Here is a 16,801-nt window from a genome sequence, read left to right on the forward strand (position 1 = left end):
GGGCGAATTTCCCTACTGCATGCCAATACATTAATGCTAATGTAGAAAGAGGCTTCCTTGAGAAATTTGGATTGTGAGGGTGTTTAGACTGGAATAAGTAATAAGTAAAAGTGTTTGATACAAAGATTAAATTAGGTTTTAGAAGACTCTTAGCAGGCTCTTTAAACATCTATTCATGATATAGCCACAAGCCCCTGTAGAGTCAAATAAATTATTCTTAAGATTCTTTCATAAGATAATGGAGGCTAATTTGAAGAAGTAAATAGTAATTGCAATATTAAGCAGTTTAAACTACCTTTACAACTATTTCTGGAACTCCCATGCTGACAGATTTATTTGATACTAAGTCCTTTTCCCTCATCTTTTAAAAAAAGCATTTTACATAATCCGGCATTACCTATTTTACATATGTGGCATTTTGCTTAGCATTAAAGCAGTTTATTTGGAGAAGATCTTTTACAGACTATTCTGGGGAACAGCCTGCTACCCTCTTCAAGAAGCGGCAAAAGATGCAGGGATGCTTGTTTAAACGTGGCTTCTCTTAACAGCTTGTTGAGATAGGGAGCAGAACAAGAGTGTAAACATTATTAAAATAGTCTATATTGCCAAATGCAAGGAAGCAAATGCCAAACATTTTTCCAAAAGTAGCGTGGAATTGACAAAAGATGCATACTCTAGTATTTACACTCTTGCTTTACTACGACTTACCAAGGTTCCTGCAGCAGCCACACGTTCTAATCGTTAAGCTCCGGCTGCACACGCTCTCTTCCCAATGGCTCTGCAGAGAAAACAACAGGTGTATCTAGTCAAATCATCTAGTGGAACACAGTCAGTAAAGATCCAGATGGGCATGGGAACCCACAGCTTTGCTTCAAGATTTTCTTTCAATAGTCTCTTTTTGCTTTTTCATGTCTTTGGGAAACACATGCACACACAAAAACGCACGCAGGCCCGCACACGCATGCACACGTGCACGCGCACATGCATGCACATGCACACACACACACACACACACACACACACACACACACACAAAGTTGTTTATATAACCTCTGTTATTTAACAGGATTCAACAGTGTTCCCAACTTGACAACAAAGGCTTAAGGTAAAAATAATAAAAAAAAAAAAAATGCAACAGACACAAACACAGGCATGTCTGATAACGCTGAGTAATTTAAATGTAACCACCCCTGTCCTTTGTAAAACACTAGCTGCTCTGTGCTTGTGCACGAACAGAGTTCAAATGCAGTGTTGAGACAATAGCTAAGTCCTTGGGATTCTCTTTTGAATACTGTGTGCAAGAGTATGGCAAGCATTGTGGAAGCTGTTTCTGCTAGGTATGAATTTTAATTTGTACCCTCTGGCCTCTTGGAGGTGTGAAGGTTTTGTACAGACGAGGCAAGAATTTACCCGTGCCTTGAAAAAAGATGATGTTATAGGCTGTTTTCCTTGGCAACAAGATATGTATGTGGTCCCTCCAAGGATACTAACTCTGCCTGACAGCTGGTGAGTCTTGCCTCGCATTAGTAGAAATGGTTTTCTGGTAGTTAACCAGTTGCAGGCATTAATTGACAGGGGCTGGACACAACAGGGCTATTTTTGTTTTCTGTTTTTTTTTTTTTTTTTTGTCTTTTTTACTACAGAATCTAGAAGATAAAAGAAAATTCCTGAGGTTACAGGTTACAAGTTTGAATAGCTCATTATGAAATCTCCATCGAGATGTAGGAGGTTTTGTTATCTCCAATTTTTTTTTTATATATAACTACTTCATTTTTAAGACTAGTCTCAGCTATTCTAATTTGCCACACATGCTTATCCATCATACCCCACTGTCAGCTGTAGAAATACCATTATCTAGTGAAAATATGTTAAATAGAGGTTAAGCTCCATTAAGTTAGATCTAGAATATTTCTGAATACATAGCTGGCATGTGTTGAAGGAATAAATAATAATGTAAATAATACTAATGATTGATACTTTCGAATACTTATGTGTCAGACACTATATTACATATCTCATTTGCATTATTTCATATAATTCTCAAAATAATCCTTTGAGTTAAATATTTTTATATAAAAATAAGAGAACAAGTATTTTTCTCAAGATCTTATTATAAATAAGTGGATAGGAAACTAATCGTGTCTTGCTATTTATTAATCACTTTATAATGCCTCATTAAATAACATATCTGACTAGTAAGATTCATGTACTAATGTACCAATGGAAAGACACTAGTCATATTTTTAATATTTTAATTTATTGTATAATGTTCAGTAAATGAGCAAGATACTAGATATTTTATAATTTTAAAACATACACATATGTACATATATGTGTGTATATGTACATATATTTTCTTTACCCATACATATGTATGTGAGCACAACTTCCTTCTTCCATTCAAGTACTAACCAGGCCCGACCCTGCTTAGCTTCTGAGATCAGACGAGATTGGGTGTGTTCAGGGTTATAGGGCCAGAGACCAACTTCCTTCTTACTGGTGCAATTGCAGGTGGTTGTTTTTGTTCTTTTTGGTTATCTTTATTTGCCAAATGTATACATTTGTTAATTGTACAATAAACATTTTTAAAGACATTTAGCAAACCAGAACTCCAAGATCAGTGATTAATGCAGTGTAACCTTGGCAGGACTTCACGAAAGAAGGTGAATGAGCTAGTCTGAAGAATCTATCAGATTTACGCAAATTGGAATGAATAAAGACATTAGAGGGAGGAGAAAATCATTCTTGCAAAATCAGAATCAAGAAAACAATAGAGCATGTTCCAAGAAAAAGCACAGTCCAATTTTCCGTGCCAGATACAGGCCAGGATGTAAAAGAGAATGGGCCACAGAGAGGGAGGTGTCCCTATATCATAATCTCGGGATGTAGATATTAAGCCTTTCCCATACCATTCCTATGAAGATGTCTGGATACATGTAAAGCTAATATTAAAACTCAAATTCAATTCATTTTCAAAAAAACATGTCAGTCATTTCAGACAAGGTTCACCACTTACAATCTGCCCTTTGTTCAACTCTTACATTGCACAAAAATCCTAATAATTTAGACAGAATTACAATCTGCCCTTTGTTCAACTCTTATGTGGTACAAAAAAAAAAAAAAATCTAATAATTTAGACAGAAGCCAAATCACATCTTTGAAAACATTCAGAGTTCAGTATAAAATTCTGTTTCCTAACAGGAATACCAACTTCCTAGTGTTGGGATGTAACATATGACTACTACATGTCAAGGACTCAGCACAATGTCAGGCACATGGAAGAAAATTCCATAAGTGGTAGTTATTGTCATTTAGTTCCACAGATAACTGAAAGGGACAGTCATTGACAAATGTGTTTGATAGCCATTGAAAGCCATCTTGTAGGACTGGAGTCTTCAATCCCCAGGCCACGGACTGGTAGTGGTATGTGGCCTGTGAGGAACTGGGCTGCACAGTAGGAGGTGAGTGGGTGAAGCTTCCTCTATATTTGCAGCCGCTCCCCAGCGCTAGCATCACTGCTCAGCTCCACTTCAGAAAATTAGGCACCAGATTCTCATAGGAGCACTGGTCCCAGGTGCCAAAAGGTTGGGGACTGCTGTTGTAGGGGAATGTTTTCCCCACCACGTGCATGTAATTATAAGTTCTATCATTAGTCATCTTGTTGGCATAACAGGCAAAGACCTCTGCTTAGATGCTAGGCTTATTTAAGAAAAAAGAGAAAAGGATCTAATTTTTTTACTAACAAGCTGATATTTCTCCAGACACCATGCTAGGTATTTTACACACATTTCTGCATTTAAGCCTCCCAAAAACACATCCAAGTGCAGCCCATGAGATACAATTTTGAGAATCTTGTTGGAAATGTTGAGAAGACAACATGTGAGATTGGAATGCTTGTCACTAGCATGGGAGAGCCTGCCTGAGAATTGAGCCATACGGAAATGCAGGGATCAAGACAGGTAGAGTCATGTTGTCTCCTACCAATACCTCTCTGCATCTCTGAGTTCTCTGGAACAGAAACCATATACTGTTCCGTGTTCATTTACTCATGTTTCCTCTGCTTGCAGTGCTCTGTCCACATCTTTACCTTCCTCAGGCAGAATGGACCATTTCCTGTTCTCATTCATACATCAATCTTTTCTTACAGTGAATGTAGCCCTAATTACCCTCCATTGTTTATAGTTAGTTTTTTCTTTTTGTATCTCCATCCCCTCCCTGCAAATGATCTCCCTTTTTGCTTTGGTGATGGTTTCCTTTGCTGTGTAGAAATTTTTTTAGGTTGATGTGGCTCTGTTTTGTTTTTTTTTTCCCTTGCCTTTAGAGTCAAATTCACACACACACACACACACGTGCACGCGCGCGCACACACACAAACATCAACAAAACAAAAAGACAACTAACCAAACAAGATTTTTGAAAACTGTATTTCTGATAAGGGGTTGCTATTCAAAAATAGAAATAAATCATATAGCTCTACAACAAAAAACAAACAACCTAATTAAAAATGGGCAGAGGATCTGAACAGACATATTTTCAAGGAAGACATACAGATGGCGAGCAGGCTCATGAAAAGACCTTCAACGCCACTAATTATTAAGGAAATGCAAATCAAAACCCAAATGAGGTATCACCTCACACCTGTTAGAATGACTATTATCAAAAAGACAGGAAATAACAAGTGTTGGAGAGAAGAGACAGAAAAGGCAATCCTCGTACACTGCTGGTGGGAATGTAAACTGGCACAGTCACTGTGGAAAACAGTATGGAGGTTCCTCAAAAAATTAATAATAGAACTACCATATGATCCAGCTATTTCTCTTCCAGGTATTTATTCGAAGGATATGAAAACACTAATTAAAAAACATATGTGTACCCCTATGTTTATTGCAGTATTATTTACAATAGCCAAGATATGAAAACAACCTAAATGTCCATCAAGGGATGAATGGTTAAAGACAAAGTATTATATGTATACACAATGGGATACTACTCAGCAATAAAACAAAATGAAATAGTGCCATTTGCATCAACATGGATAGATCTTGAGGGTATTATGTTAAGTGAAATAAGTAAGACAGAAAGGGACACACACGGCATGATTTTACTCATTTGTGGAATATAAAACAAAAAAGAAAGAAACAAAACAGAAATGAACTCATCGATACGGACAGCAGATTGGTGCTTACCAGAGGAGAGGAGGGTGGGAGATGGGTAAAGTGGGTAAAGGTGGCCAAATATATGGTGATGGATGAAAATTAGACTTTTAGTGGTGAGCACACTATAGTATATATAGATATGGAATAATAATGTTGCCTACCTGAAACGTATGTTAATCAATGTTACCGCAATTAAAATGAAAAGTAAAGGATCTTGCTGAAGTTAGAAAAGAAAATTGCTGCTTGTTTTTATATTTGTATCTGTAGAACACAGCATCATAATAGATGCTACGAATGTTTGTTGAATGCATAACTTTCCCAAATTCCTCACGAGATTATTGCAAGAATCAAGTAAGACTTAGAATAGGCTTAGTAAAATATAAAGCTCACTACAAACATGAGTCATATTTATAATTATTAATCTTTTCTCTTGTGGGCTCATCTTTTCACAAATGTGTCATCACAAGGAATAGCTAAAAGATATGACTGCTAAATCCTGTAAATCTGTGATAAGTTGATTACACAAATGTCTGCAAATGTTTGCTGCTTCCTCTATAGAATCAGCACGTAAATACATAGAAAAAATGACCACCGTGATAGGAATATAAAAGAGGTTGACGTTCTCTGAGTATGTAGTATACAGAAATTTGACCTACTCTGAGTGATTAAGCACAGATAGCACAAGAGAGAACAATTGGAATGAGACTTTTGGGCAAAGGTAATAATAGCATATGTAAAGTCTCTCTGGCAGAAGGTATCTGGTATAGGGGAACTAGAGAAGTAGAAAAAGACTCTACTGGCCACTAGGCTATGCTAGGGAATTTTTGTTTGTTTTTTTGTTTACCAAAAATAACGAGAAATCATAAAAAGAAGGTGTTAAGTAAAGGAATGGTATAATCAGATTGGTATTTTCAGATACTGTACTTGGTATTGTGGCTTTCCCATAGTTATTTCATATGTGGCTTTCCCATAGTTATTTCTTGATATTTTATTCTTTTTATTATTTTTCCATTGTAAGGTTAAAAAGTTTAGGTAATAATTGTTTTTAAACTTTTAGAAGTTATACTTATTTTATGGTTCCTAATGAGCTATGAAATTTGCTAAATACTAACCCCTTTTTCATCTGGGAGAGTCATGTCACCTGTGCACTATGGAAAGTGAAGTTTGAAATTAATAGATTCTAATAACTATCATTTAAGGAAGTGCCTCATTCATGCTGAAATGGTACTATGGAAAAGAGTATGGAGGTTCCCCTAAAAATTAAGAATAGAATTATCATATGACCCAGCATTCCCTCTTCTGGGTACCTACCCCCCAAATTTGAAAACATTTATTAATAAAGATATATGCACCCAATGTTCAATGCAGCATTTTACACAGTGCCAAGAGATAGAAACAACCAGAGTCCTTTGATACATGATTGGATAAGATGTGGTACATATATACAATGAAATAATCATACTACACGAAATAAATCACACAGAAAAAATTGAGACCATATGATTTCATTCGCATGTGGGATATAAATGCAAATGAAAGAAACAAACGGACAAGAGAAACAAAAACTCGTAGACACAGACAACAGTTTAGCGGTCACCAGAGAAAAAGTGGGGAGTGGGGACAGGTAGATAAAGGTGAAGGTGATGAAATATACGGTGATGGAAGATTCGCCGTTAGGTGGTGAACACAAAATGCAGTATATATGATGGATTATTGAACTGTACACTTGAAACCTATCTAATTCTATTAACCATTGTCGACCCAATAGATTTAATAAAAATAAATAAAAATACATAAAAATGAGGACATTAAAAAGTTAAACTGCACTCATGAAAAATTAATATACACATTTCTGATTTTTATACACATTATGTTTTTATATATAAAATAAATTTGGGACTGCTTAAGGAAATTATCATTTATAAAATTATATTTAAAAATCATAAAGTTGCCAATTTTTCTAGGTAAACCACTAGAGAAGCATTTGTTCTTATTCAATATTAAAATGAGAAATTATAAAACATGGGCACTTGTAGCAGCTACCATTGCTTGACATCCAATTAAACCAATATTGCAATAAAAAGAAATAGAGAAATCCCTAAAGAAATGCAGGAGATTATATAAAGAACCTCATAGCACAATCCATAACTTTGATTGACTATATAAGCCTTTAGTTTAATCTAGGTAAGAAATAGTTTGTTACATTAATTTTTTTCAGAACCTACACATTGTGCTAGCTTTACATTCTTCTAAAAACTGGTTTTGTTTAATTTGGATGTTCTGGGAATGTTGTTCGCAGATGTTTGACACCGCCCTGCCTAAATTACAGATTTGACACTCCCACATAATCTTCATGTTTCTCCACTGCCACTTTAGGAGCACATGATTGCTATTGTCAGCCACAATTACCACCCACTGCAGAGCTTTGCTTAAGCTGTTGGAGAGAGTATATATGTTTCAGTAGCTCTGAGACAGAGCAAACTATGTATGTAATTCACCATCCGAAGTTTACTTTGTATTGCAATAAAACAGAGGAGAGAAGGCAAAAGATAGAGACAACTGCAGGTCTTTCTGATTTTGAAGCCAGTGCCCAAATTCATGAGCTATTAGATCACACCTGTCTGGAAAATTTCTTTATCATGCTGGCTCCATTTTAGCACTTCCCAGTCATCAACTATGACCATGCCTGCAGACAATTTGAGATATATAGCTATCACATGACATGATTTCAGAAACAGTCATTTGTATGATTCTGCAGAACACATACCCAACAAGAAATGAACTATTTAATTGAAAAATCAATATTGGATGACTTTAATAAAAATCAAAATGAACAATGAGCCATTAAAAAAAAAATCCTGTATTGGATATTATCAATTCACATGACAATGAGTTGAAAACCGTGAGGTTCAAATGCCAAGTATCACCCTCTGTGACTGTTAACAAATGGAGTGCCACTGTGTGACGATGCAACTGTGCTTCCCAATATATTTCAATAGAAAGCAGGAGGTTATGGGTAAGAGTTTTCTTTAGCTTCCATTAAACTTCATTGTGATCGCATGACCACCTCAAAGCCAATAACAGGCAGTTGCACAATTTTCTGCAAATGAGTGAATGGATATGCGTACAATATCTAAAATGCCTCGTGAAATGTTTAATTGCACATAGGTTAATGGTGGTTTGTTTATTGTGCTGTATATAGGATAAGATATTTAAGTCAGAAATAACATATAACCTATTGTAAATGATAGTAAAGACGGCCACTGTGTAAACATCCACTTCGAAGCAGAATGCCAAATGTCAACATGCCAAATATATGAGTAGCTGCATTTTCTTATCTTTCCTACTGCTGTGGTTTTGTAATTAGCCCACTGTGCGAGAGTCTATTAATCTAAATTCACAATTTAATTTATATTATAAAAAAGAACTATTAGCTTAAATTCTGAGCCCTACTTAAAATCAATGATTAACTTAAAATGAAACAAAGATAAACTGATCAGTCCCTCCCCCCCCCCCCTTCACGAACAATGCAAACAAAATATCTGGATGGATGGTTCACTCAACCCTTCAGCTCGGAGACTACAAAGCAGTAGACACGTGGTGGCGGTAAAATTTACTGTAATTCTTTCAAGTTAGCAGCAATGACTTGCATCTCTGCAAATGAATTATATAATATCCTACATAAAGTTTTTTGTACTGGTCTCTAAAATTACTCATATTGCCTGTCACTGGTTAGATCTCCTTTGGAACAAAAATTTACATAGCTTTTATCTATTTAAGTATATATTTATGTGCATAATAAGTGATGAAAATGTTTGATGAAAAAACTATTTTAAAAGTTAATTTCCCTTAGCCAGCTCCCCACTGCCACTGGATAGGAGGGAAATGTCTACATTTCTACAATTTATCTTTGGGCTTTTTTCTTCTGTCTCATTCTAACAGTAACTTAAATATATAAAAAAAAATGTGTTAAAATGTTTGCAAGGAAGACTTGGTGGCTTATAGAAGACTAATAAATGATGAGTAAAAAAAGAAAATGAGGAAGAGATCTTAATGTAATTAAAGACTTATGTGACAATCACGATGACGGTTTTAAAAATTGTGTATCATGTAATCATTACTGAAGTTTCATAAAATGGAATTGTTAATTTTATCTTCTTAGAAATTCAGTACTTTTGTTAAGATGTCCATGATTATCACCTAGATATTGGAAAAATAAAAATTTTAATCCACGTCTATTTCAGTTTGAAGTCTATGTTCTTTTCATGTAATTTGTATCATATGACCAACAAATATTTATTAAATATCTACCATTCACATCAGGCACTATGCTAAATTCTCAGTTCTCCAAGAGCTCAATTTACAGAAGTATATCAATTAATAAGCACACAATTACAATTGATAAAAATAGAAATAAAGGGTAAACAACACAGATGGACTAAGAAAAAAAAGTTGTATTATTTTATAAAAATGTTCAATATGTTGCCCTAAAGTAGAATTTATTACTATTTCCTAAATACAGAGGAGTGAAGATAAGAAAATTTAAATGGCCCATGATGGCATCAAAAGATATTGCTGACATTAGAGACTACCAGAACTGTTAAGAGGTACTGAATATAATGTGAAAACGTCTACACTCTCATCCCCAGACCTTGCCCATAGAGTCATTTTGTTGAAAGCTTCCTCTCTGCATAGGCACATACATGACTTGTGTGTGACTTTACAGATCACTCCACAGACAATTCTGCATTTTGGATTTTTAAAAATAATGTACCTTGTGGCAGTTCCTGTGTTAGTACATTAAGGTACCATACCTGACAACCTAAATTTTACACAAAGAAATGCTGTCTTCTTTTTGTGCCCTCAAAATGTGAAACAAAGTAAACTAATTAATATGATGAACACATAAAAATTTAAATTAAAACATTTATAAGTTTAGATTAATATAGAAACTGCTTTCCAGATAGTTTTCTATCATGTACTATAAACATAGAAGTATAATCCAGGTGTCCATTTGAAGGCAATCTGACCATATTTATAAAAAAATGCAATGTAGTGATTTGAGGTCACAATCTACCTTTCCAATGATGCTGTATTGAAATGTTCTGAAGTATGGAACTGTATTTCCCTCAATGCACATGTCGGGCACACATATATGTGTCTGTATGTGTGTATGCACATACATGCATGTGAAGTTATACACTCATGCATTTTATGGAGTCATTGAAGAAGCCATTACACAATCACCGTTGGAAACAAAGGAGAGTCTCGAGCATTTTAATGAGTGACACTTCACTGACATCTGTTGTCCCTCAATGAAAACATCATTAGAACAATATGTGACGATAGTTTGCTAAGAATAAACTTTACTGATTACAACCAAGACTTCATACTGATAATGATCATAATGGAGAGAATGGAGATAAATTTTGCTAAAGATAAGAGGTTAACCTTAACAGTCTTAATGTGTTTTACCTCTGTCCCCTTAAGCACTTCTTATGCTGTGGCAGATTATTCTTTTTTTAAATACACACTTGGCTTCCCCCTAAAAAATTATTAGAAAAAGGGCTCTAATTTGGTCTTATTTGTAAATTAGAAAATCAATTACTTGATGTACCCTTTGAATAAATGTAAGCATTAAGTAACCAACATATATGCAACATCTAAGCAACTTTACTGATTTTTTTATCAAAGCAAAATAACTAACAAATTCACAAATATTATAGGTATAAAGATGACAAGAAGACTTTGAAACATCTCTTTAGAAATACACCCCAGCTCCTCAGCATGGAGCACCTCTGCAGTGCGATTTGCGCTGACTCTCAATCTACTCCTTATCCTGCGTCCCTAGTGGAACACCTTGCCGTTTCTTACCTCCTACTTCTTGCTCATATTTTTCAACCCAACAGTTACTCTAACAATCCCTCTTTCTATGTGGGGATCCACATTTTAGTATTACTTCTGAGAAGACTTTCGTTTTCCTCCCTTATCACAGAAATTCATCAATACAACGTACAACATAAAAAAGGTTAATGTGAGGTTTCTGTGACAGTCAGTCTCTAGGTCACCAGATCCCCCACTTCCTGGTGGTCATCCCATTGTGTGTCGGCTGGATCACCTGGTCTCACTTCCAATGAGCAAGGTACATAAAAAAGTAACCGGGCTGCCAATTCCGAGATCAGGCTTCTGAGTGACCCTGGCTTCCATCTGCACAACCTGCCTTCTTGTTCACTCATTCTGCTATGACATGTTCTGCCTTGTAAGGAAGGAAGGAAGGAACGGAGGCCTCCAGCCTACAGCACAGGCAATTCCAACTTGAGACTTGCCAATAGCAGTCACATGAGTGAAGGAAGCAGATCTCACTTCAGTTGAGCCTTGAATGATTGCAACCTCAGCGAATCCCTCCACTGCAGCCTTGTGAAGACACAGAGCTCAAGTTTCCCCACTAAGCTGTATCAAGGTTCCTGACCTTCAATAACTATGTGAGAATACATCTTGGTGTTTAAAACTCTTGATTTTGGGGAATTTGTTAAACAGAAAACAGTTACTGATATAGTTGCTAACAGATATATAACTAATATAGTTGTCTCTCTTTGGAGGGAATATATTTTAACCCAAGATCATAGCTCCCTATGTTTTTGATGTTAAAAATAACCCACATTTTGTGGTCTGTGATAATATACTCTGTTTTTCTGAGCACATAGTTAGCCAAAAAGTCCATTTGAGCGCCACAGAATTTTTTTTTTTTTCAAGATTCCTGATTAATTAAATACACAAGTTTGGAAGCTCCAAACAATTGCCATATCATTTACATCCTCCTGTTATTACCATTTCATTAAAAAAAATAAATAACTATTTATTTGTATCAGTGTTACCTAAATAAACTGAATTTCTAAAGTGCGAGCACTATGTCTTATTCATATTCACCAGCATGGGGTGTGACGTCTGATGGAGAATGCAGATCCCATGACTGTTTATTAATGAGTTAATAAATGCAAGTATAAGTGAATAAAATATTAATTGCCATACATGTGTCAGCAGTTCTCCACAATATCCTGGCATCATAACTTATATTGCTATATTGTAACATTTCAGATATAATAGAAAGCATTTATTCTATCATTTGGATAACCTCGAATACTTGGTTTCTTTTAACTAGAAGGTTAAAAAAATTAATCAGAATGCCCATTCTCTTTTCCAAATCACACATTTTCACATCTGTATTCTACAGATGATTCAGTTGAATACTGATTCAAATTTTAAATTTTTTCTTCCATTTCTGTCATCATAAAAGCACAGCACATATAAATTACTTATTTGTATACTGGGTCACTGGTGATGACAATTATGAAAGTAATTAGAAATAAAACTGTCACAACATGAAATTCTTAGATTTAAGCACGCCATGATGGAAAATGATTCAGGAAACACACACACACACACTCACACACGATATCAACTTTCTGCAATCAGATACATATACATTAAGAGTATCTGAAGACCATCATTTTAAGATAATAGCCTCAAAAAAGGCAATAGAAAAAAAAAAACTAGCTGTATGATACATGAAACACGCATATAAACATTCTTCTTTAAGAAGATGCTCAACTGCTTAGCAAAAGTTTGAGCCCTAGAATCCTGACATCCCAATAGAGTCAAGTTAACTGCATTTACCTCTTCCCTGCTCAAGATCAGTGACTAAACAGCTGATTGTCAGTGGGAAACAAGCACAATGTCTCACCATAAGCAAATAGCAATCTTTTCTCTAGCATCTCTAGACACCTTGTGTTATGACCGCTTGAGTACACAGCACCAAGAGTTTTAAAGGAACACACTGCTTTGAAACTAAAAGTGACAATGAGATGACTTCAGCAACAAATGTGTGTGAAGTTCCTCTTGACAGGCTTAGAGGTGCTATTGCAGAAAACACAGAATTGTGAGGTCACTGTAAAGTGAATACTATCTTGTTTTCTGCCTTACCACCACCAGTGTCGGGTGATTAAGCTACTGTATGGTGTTGAAAGGTGGACAAAAAATAGTCATGTGCACCATGGAAAGCAGATTCTGACCTGACTCCTGGTATCCACGACCTTGTAGAATCCCCTCTTCTTGAGTGTGGGCCAGGCTGCATGACGTGCTTCTATCCCAAAGAATATGCAGAATGTGATGCGATGTCACTGCCAAGTCTGTGACTTCCATCTTTTTTATACTCCCTCTTTGGCCCTCATGCTTGCTTATTCTGATGAAACTAGCTGCCATATGGAGAGACCAAAGAGTCAAGGAATTGAGGGAAGCTGACAGCCAATGAGGAGCTTGACTATCAGTCCAAAATCCCTTGAGAAACTGAGTCATGCTGACAACCACATGAATGACTTTGGAAATTAGATGCTTCCCCAGTCATGCCTTAAGATGAGACCACAGACATTGCTCCTATGTAGCCTTTGAGAGACTCTGAAGCAGAAGACACAGCTAAAGTCTATCCACATCCCACACCTACAGATAGTCTGAGATGATATGTTGTTTGGAACCACTGAGTTTTAGGGCAATTTGTTATGCGTTAATAGGCAATTAATGTACTTCTCAATGCCATAAAAGGCTAAGTAATACTAAGGAGACTTTTGCTATCATTATATTAGGAAAAATTTTTCTGGCATCAAGTTTCTCTAACAAATATTAAATGTATCTATAATATTAAGAACAGTTATGAATAGATAGAGAAATGCAGACTTTTATTTTCCTATTGATTTTGAGAATTTAGTCAAAGGAAGCAGGGACTAAACCAGAGTCAGTCAAACCATGTTAAGCAATCTTGAGACAGAAGAACTCTTAAACCAGTGCTCAAGAGAGCATAATCTAGGCTGGTAACAAATGTGTGAGGGTGTGGTATGGATGTATAAAAGAAAGTAAGGTGACTGGCTTATACGATGAGCCATGGAGTGGAACCGCAGGAGCGGCCAGGCTGCTACTGGGTGTTGCTGACGTGAATGGAAAAAGTACAGAATTCATGGAGATTTAGACTCAGTGAAATTCTTCTGGGCCGTCTAGGTGCTGCATCTTCTCAATTCCATAATGCATATTTCTTCATTTTCTAATATTATGGTATATATCAATTTAAGTTATTCGGTTATAAGTAACACAAATCAACATGCCTGTTTAAGCAAAAATTCTATTGGAAATGTGTGAAGCAGCCTGTTGATTTTAAGATAGAAGTTGAATATCTAGGTCTTAGGAAGGACAGAAACTGGGACAGTCAGGAGGATCTAATGCAAGAACTTATGACCAGGTGACAATTGTTTTTCATTTGTATCATTCTACTCAATATTTAAATTGTCTAGGGAAGAAGTCCGACTAGGCTAACTTGCTTTGCATGCCTGTCTCTGACTTTATTGCTGTGGTCAGTGTAGGCAGGTCCATATTTGGTCATGTGTACCTCATGTCCACTTTTGGAACAATGAATTAGCCCCAGTGAACTACCCAGGCTGAGACGGAAATAAGGCTACTGTTAAAATAAAATACTGAAGAGCATAGCTTTACTCCAAAAGTTAAAACAGCATTCAACCACTACAGAAGCCACCTTGCAATCAGTGAAGCTGTCTCAGAATCAAAGTAATGTAATTCCTTTAACTGGCATCACTTTTAACAGGCTGGATGCATGTACTGACTGGTGCCTTAAAGGCACCATCTGACACTTGAAATACATCTGATGCAAGGGACAGAAAAAACTGCCATTCCAGTGAAGGTGTGCTCCACAGTTGCAACTTCATATTCTCTTTAAGCTGCAGATAACAACTCAACTGGTCCTTCAGATCAGGTTGCCGCAGGGTCGGAACTGTAGCAATCCATTCCATCTGGCACTTCCTAATGCCTAAGACTAGAGATATTCAACGATGTTACCACTTACACAGAACTTTTAGGAGCTGCTCAACTTCTTAAATGCTATTTCAATTTATACTTATGATACTGTTTCATTTATGAAAAATAGAACAGGCATAATGCAATAAATGGTTCATCCAAATTTATACACTATATGGCAGAGTTAAAATCAGAATCCTGATCCCTAAGATCCTGCCAAATGCTTGTTTTTACCACAGTTGCTACCGTATTTTCAATACTTCATCACTACCTGATGGTATGCGATCATATTTTCAGTTGATATAAAGCTGCAGGGATAACTATCAGAATTCAGAGAAGTGCTGAGCTAAGTCATGAATTAAATCAGAATAACTGTCAAATGCTGCACAGAGGAATACTGGATGAGTATAGGTGTGTTGAAATATAGCTTAACAGCAAATGCTAAAATTTTAGTGGAATACAATAAATGTGGTAACAAACATGTGACCTAATTAGCTACAATGCAAATCTACCCTTAGAATGCATTAAGAGATTTACGTGTTAAGGTCCCCTTCTTTCCCAAGGTCACCAAGCTAGAGTCATAAGAGCTAATACACTTAATATTTCTGCATATTTGGTCTCCCCTTGAATTTTTTCTAAACTGATACAGACAAGGAAAAGTTAAATATCTTCTTTCATTTTTTCAGTTGCTTAATATAAGACTTCCACAACCCAGTTGTTGCTTTTTTATTCTCAGCCTCCAACATAGTTACCATTTACAAAAAAAAGCATTTTATTGTGTTTTCTCAAACTCTAGGAAACTTAAAGTCACCCCTCCACACTGTAAACATGTGAAGGATTGGTACCCTGGTCTAGAGCCATCTCCTTTCTCCTAGAATTGCCTCATCCTGAACAAGTGTGGAGAACATCACTGCATGTCCCCCGGCTCCTTAGCTGGTTAGAGGAGAGAGAATGGCCGCCCTGAGCTGAAGTAGTGTAAGTGGTTTCTTTCTTCTGGGATGTGAGATTGTAACTGAGGGCAGTTGGTTGGTCTGAGAAAATCTTAAACAGAAGATGTAAAATTGATAGGTAGGAATGTTGCACAAGTAAGTCTGTAAAGAGAGAGGGAAAAAATAAAGGAAATGCAGAAGTATGTAAAGGAATTAAGAAATAAGATTGATACTGAGAGACAGAGAGGGAGAGGGAGAGAAAATGGGATTTTTAAAGCTCTAGAGATCTTTGTTCTGGTTCCATTTTGAAGTTCTGCTACATTCTTAATCTTCACTACCATAAGACACTTCCAAACTTTTATAATTTCTGTAATACGAATCCCTCGTTTGGCTTAAGCAAAACACCTATCAATAATCCAAGATCTTAAACTCTCACACCCGCAGGCCCAAGACATCAGCCAAAGTCCACAACCTATAAATCCCTGCTACTCTTTGATTTTATAGTTTTAACTCACTTTCAACTAAAGTGGAAACACAAATGGTTGCAGTCTATGCTAGCAGAGACTCAGTGGCTTTGGCAATACCTGCACATTTAGAAAAGCTCTGAAATGATAACTCAAAACAGTGACTCATTAGGAACTGCAGAAACCTCTCAGGATTGTTAGCTTGGAAAAGGGATGACTAGTAAAGGTAAATGATCTGTCTGCTAAGTATGTAAGGAAACATTTAACAATGTTTCATGTAGGATTATTTTTCTTAATGCAGGACCATTAAAATTAAATGGGGTCTTTTGAAAGATAGTGAGTTTCCTGAAGCTGGAGGTATTCCAACAAAGCTAGACGTTCTCTTAGAAAAGTGTTTGTA

The 16,801-nt window shown here is 36.1% G+C and overlaps 1 protein-coding gene across 1 annotated transcript in view; it reads right to left on the minus strand.

Moving 5' to 3' along the window:
- The window catches only part of TENM2 (teneurin transmembrane protein 2), a 2,693,686-nt gene that overhangs the window by 1,718,487 nt on the left and 958,398 nt on the right, over nt 1-16,801 (minus strand). Inside the window, exon 7 of the mRNA XM_036224946.1 lies at nt 709-778. The gene's annotated coding sequence lies outside the window, so the exon portion shown is untranslated. The remainder of the gene's footprint in view (nt 1-708; nt 779-16,801) is intronic.

The sequence above is a fragment of the Rousettus aegyptiacus genome, unplaced genomic scaffold (genome assembly GCF_014176215.1).
Source record: "Rousettus aegyptiacus isolate mRouAeg1 unplaced genomic scaffold, mRouAeg1.p scaffold_m13_p_7, whole genome shotgun sequence".
Lineage (NCBI taxonomy): Eukaryota > Metazoa > Chordata > Mammalia > Chiroptera > Pteropodidae > Rousettus > Rousettus aegyptiacus.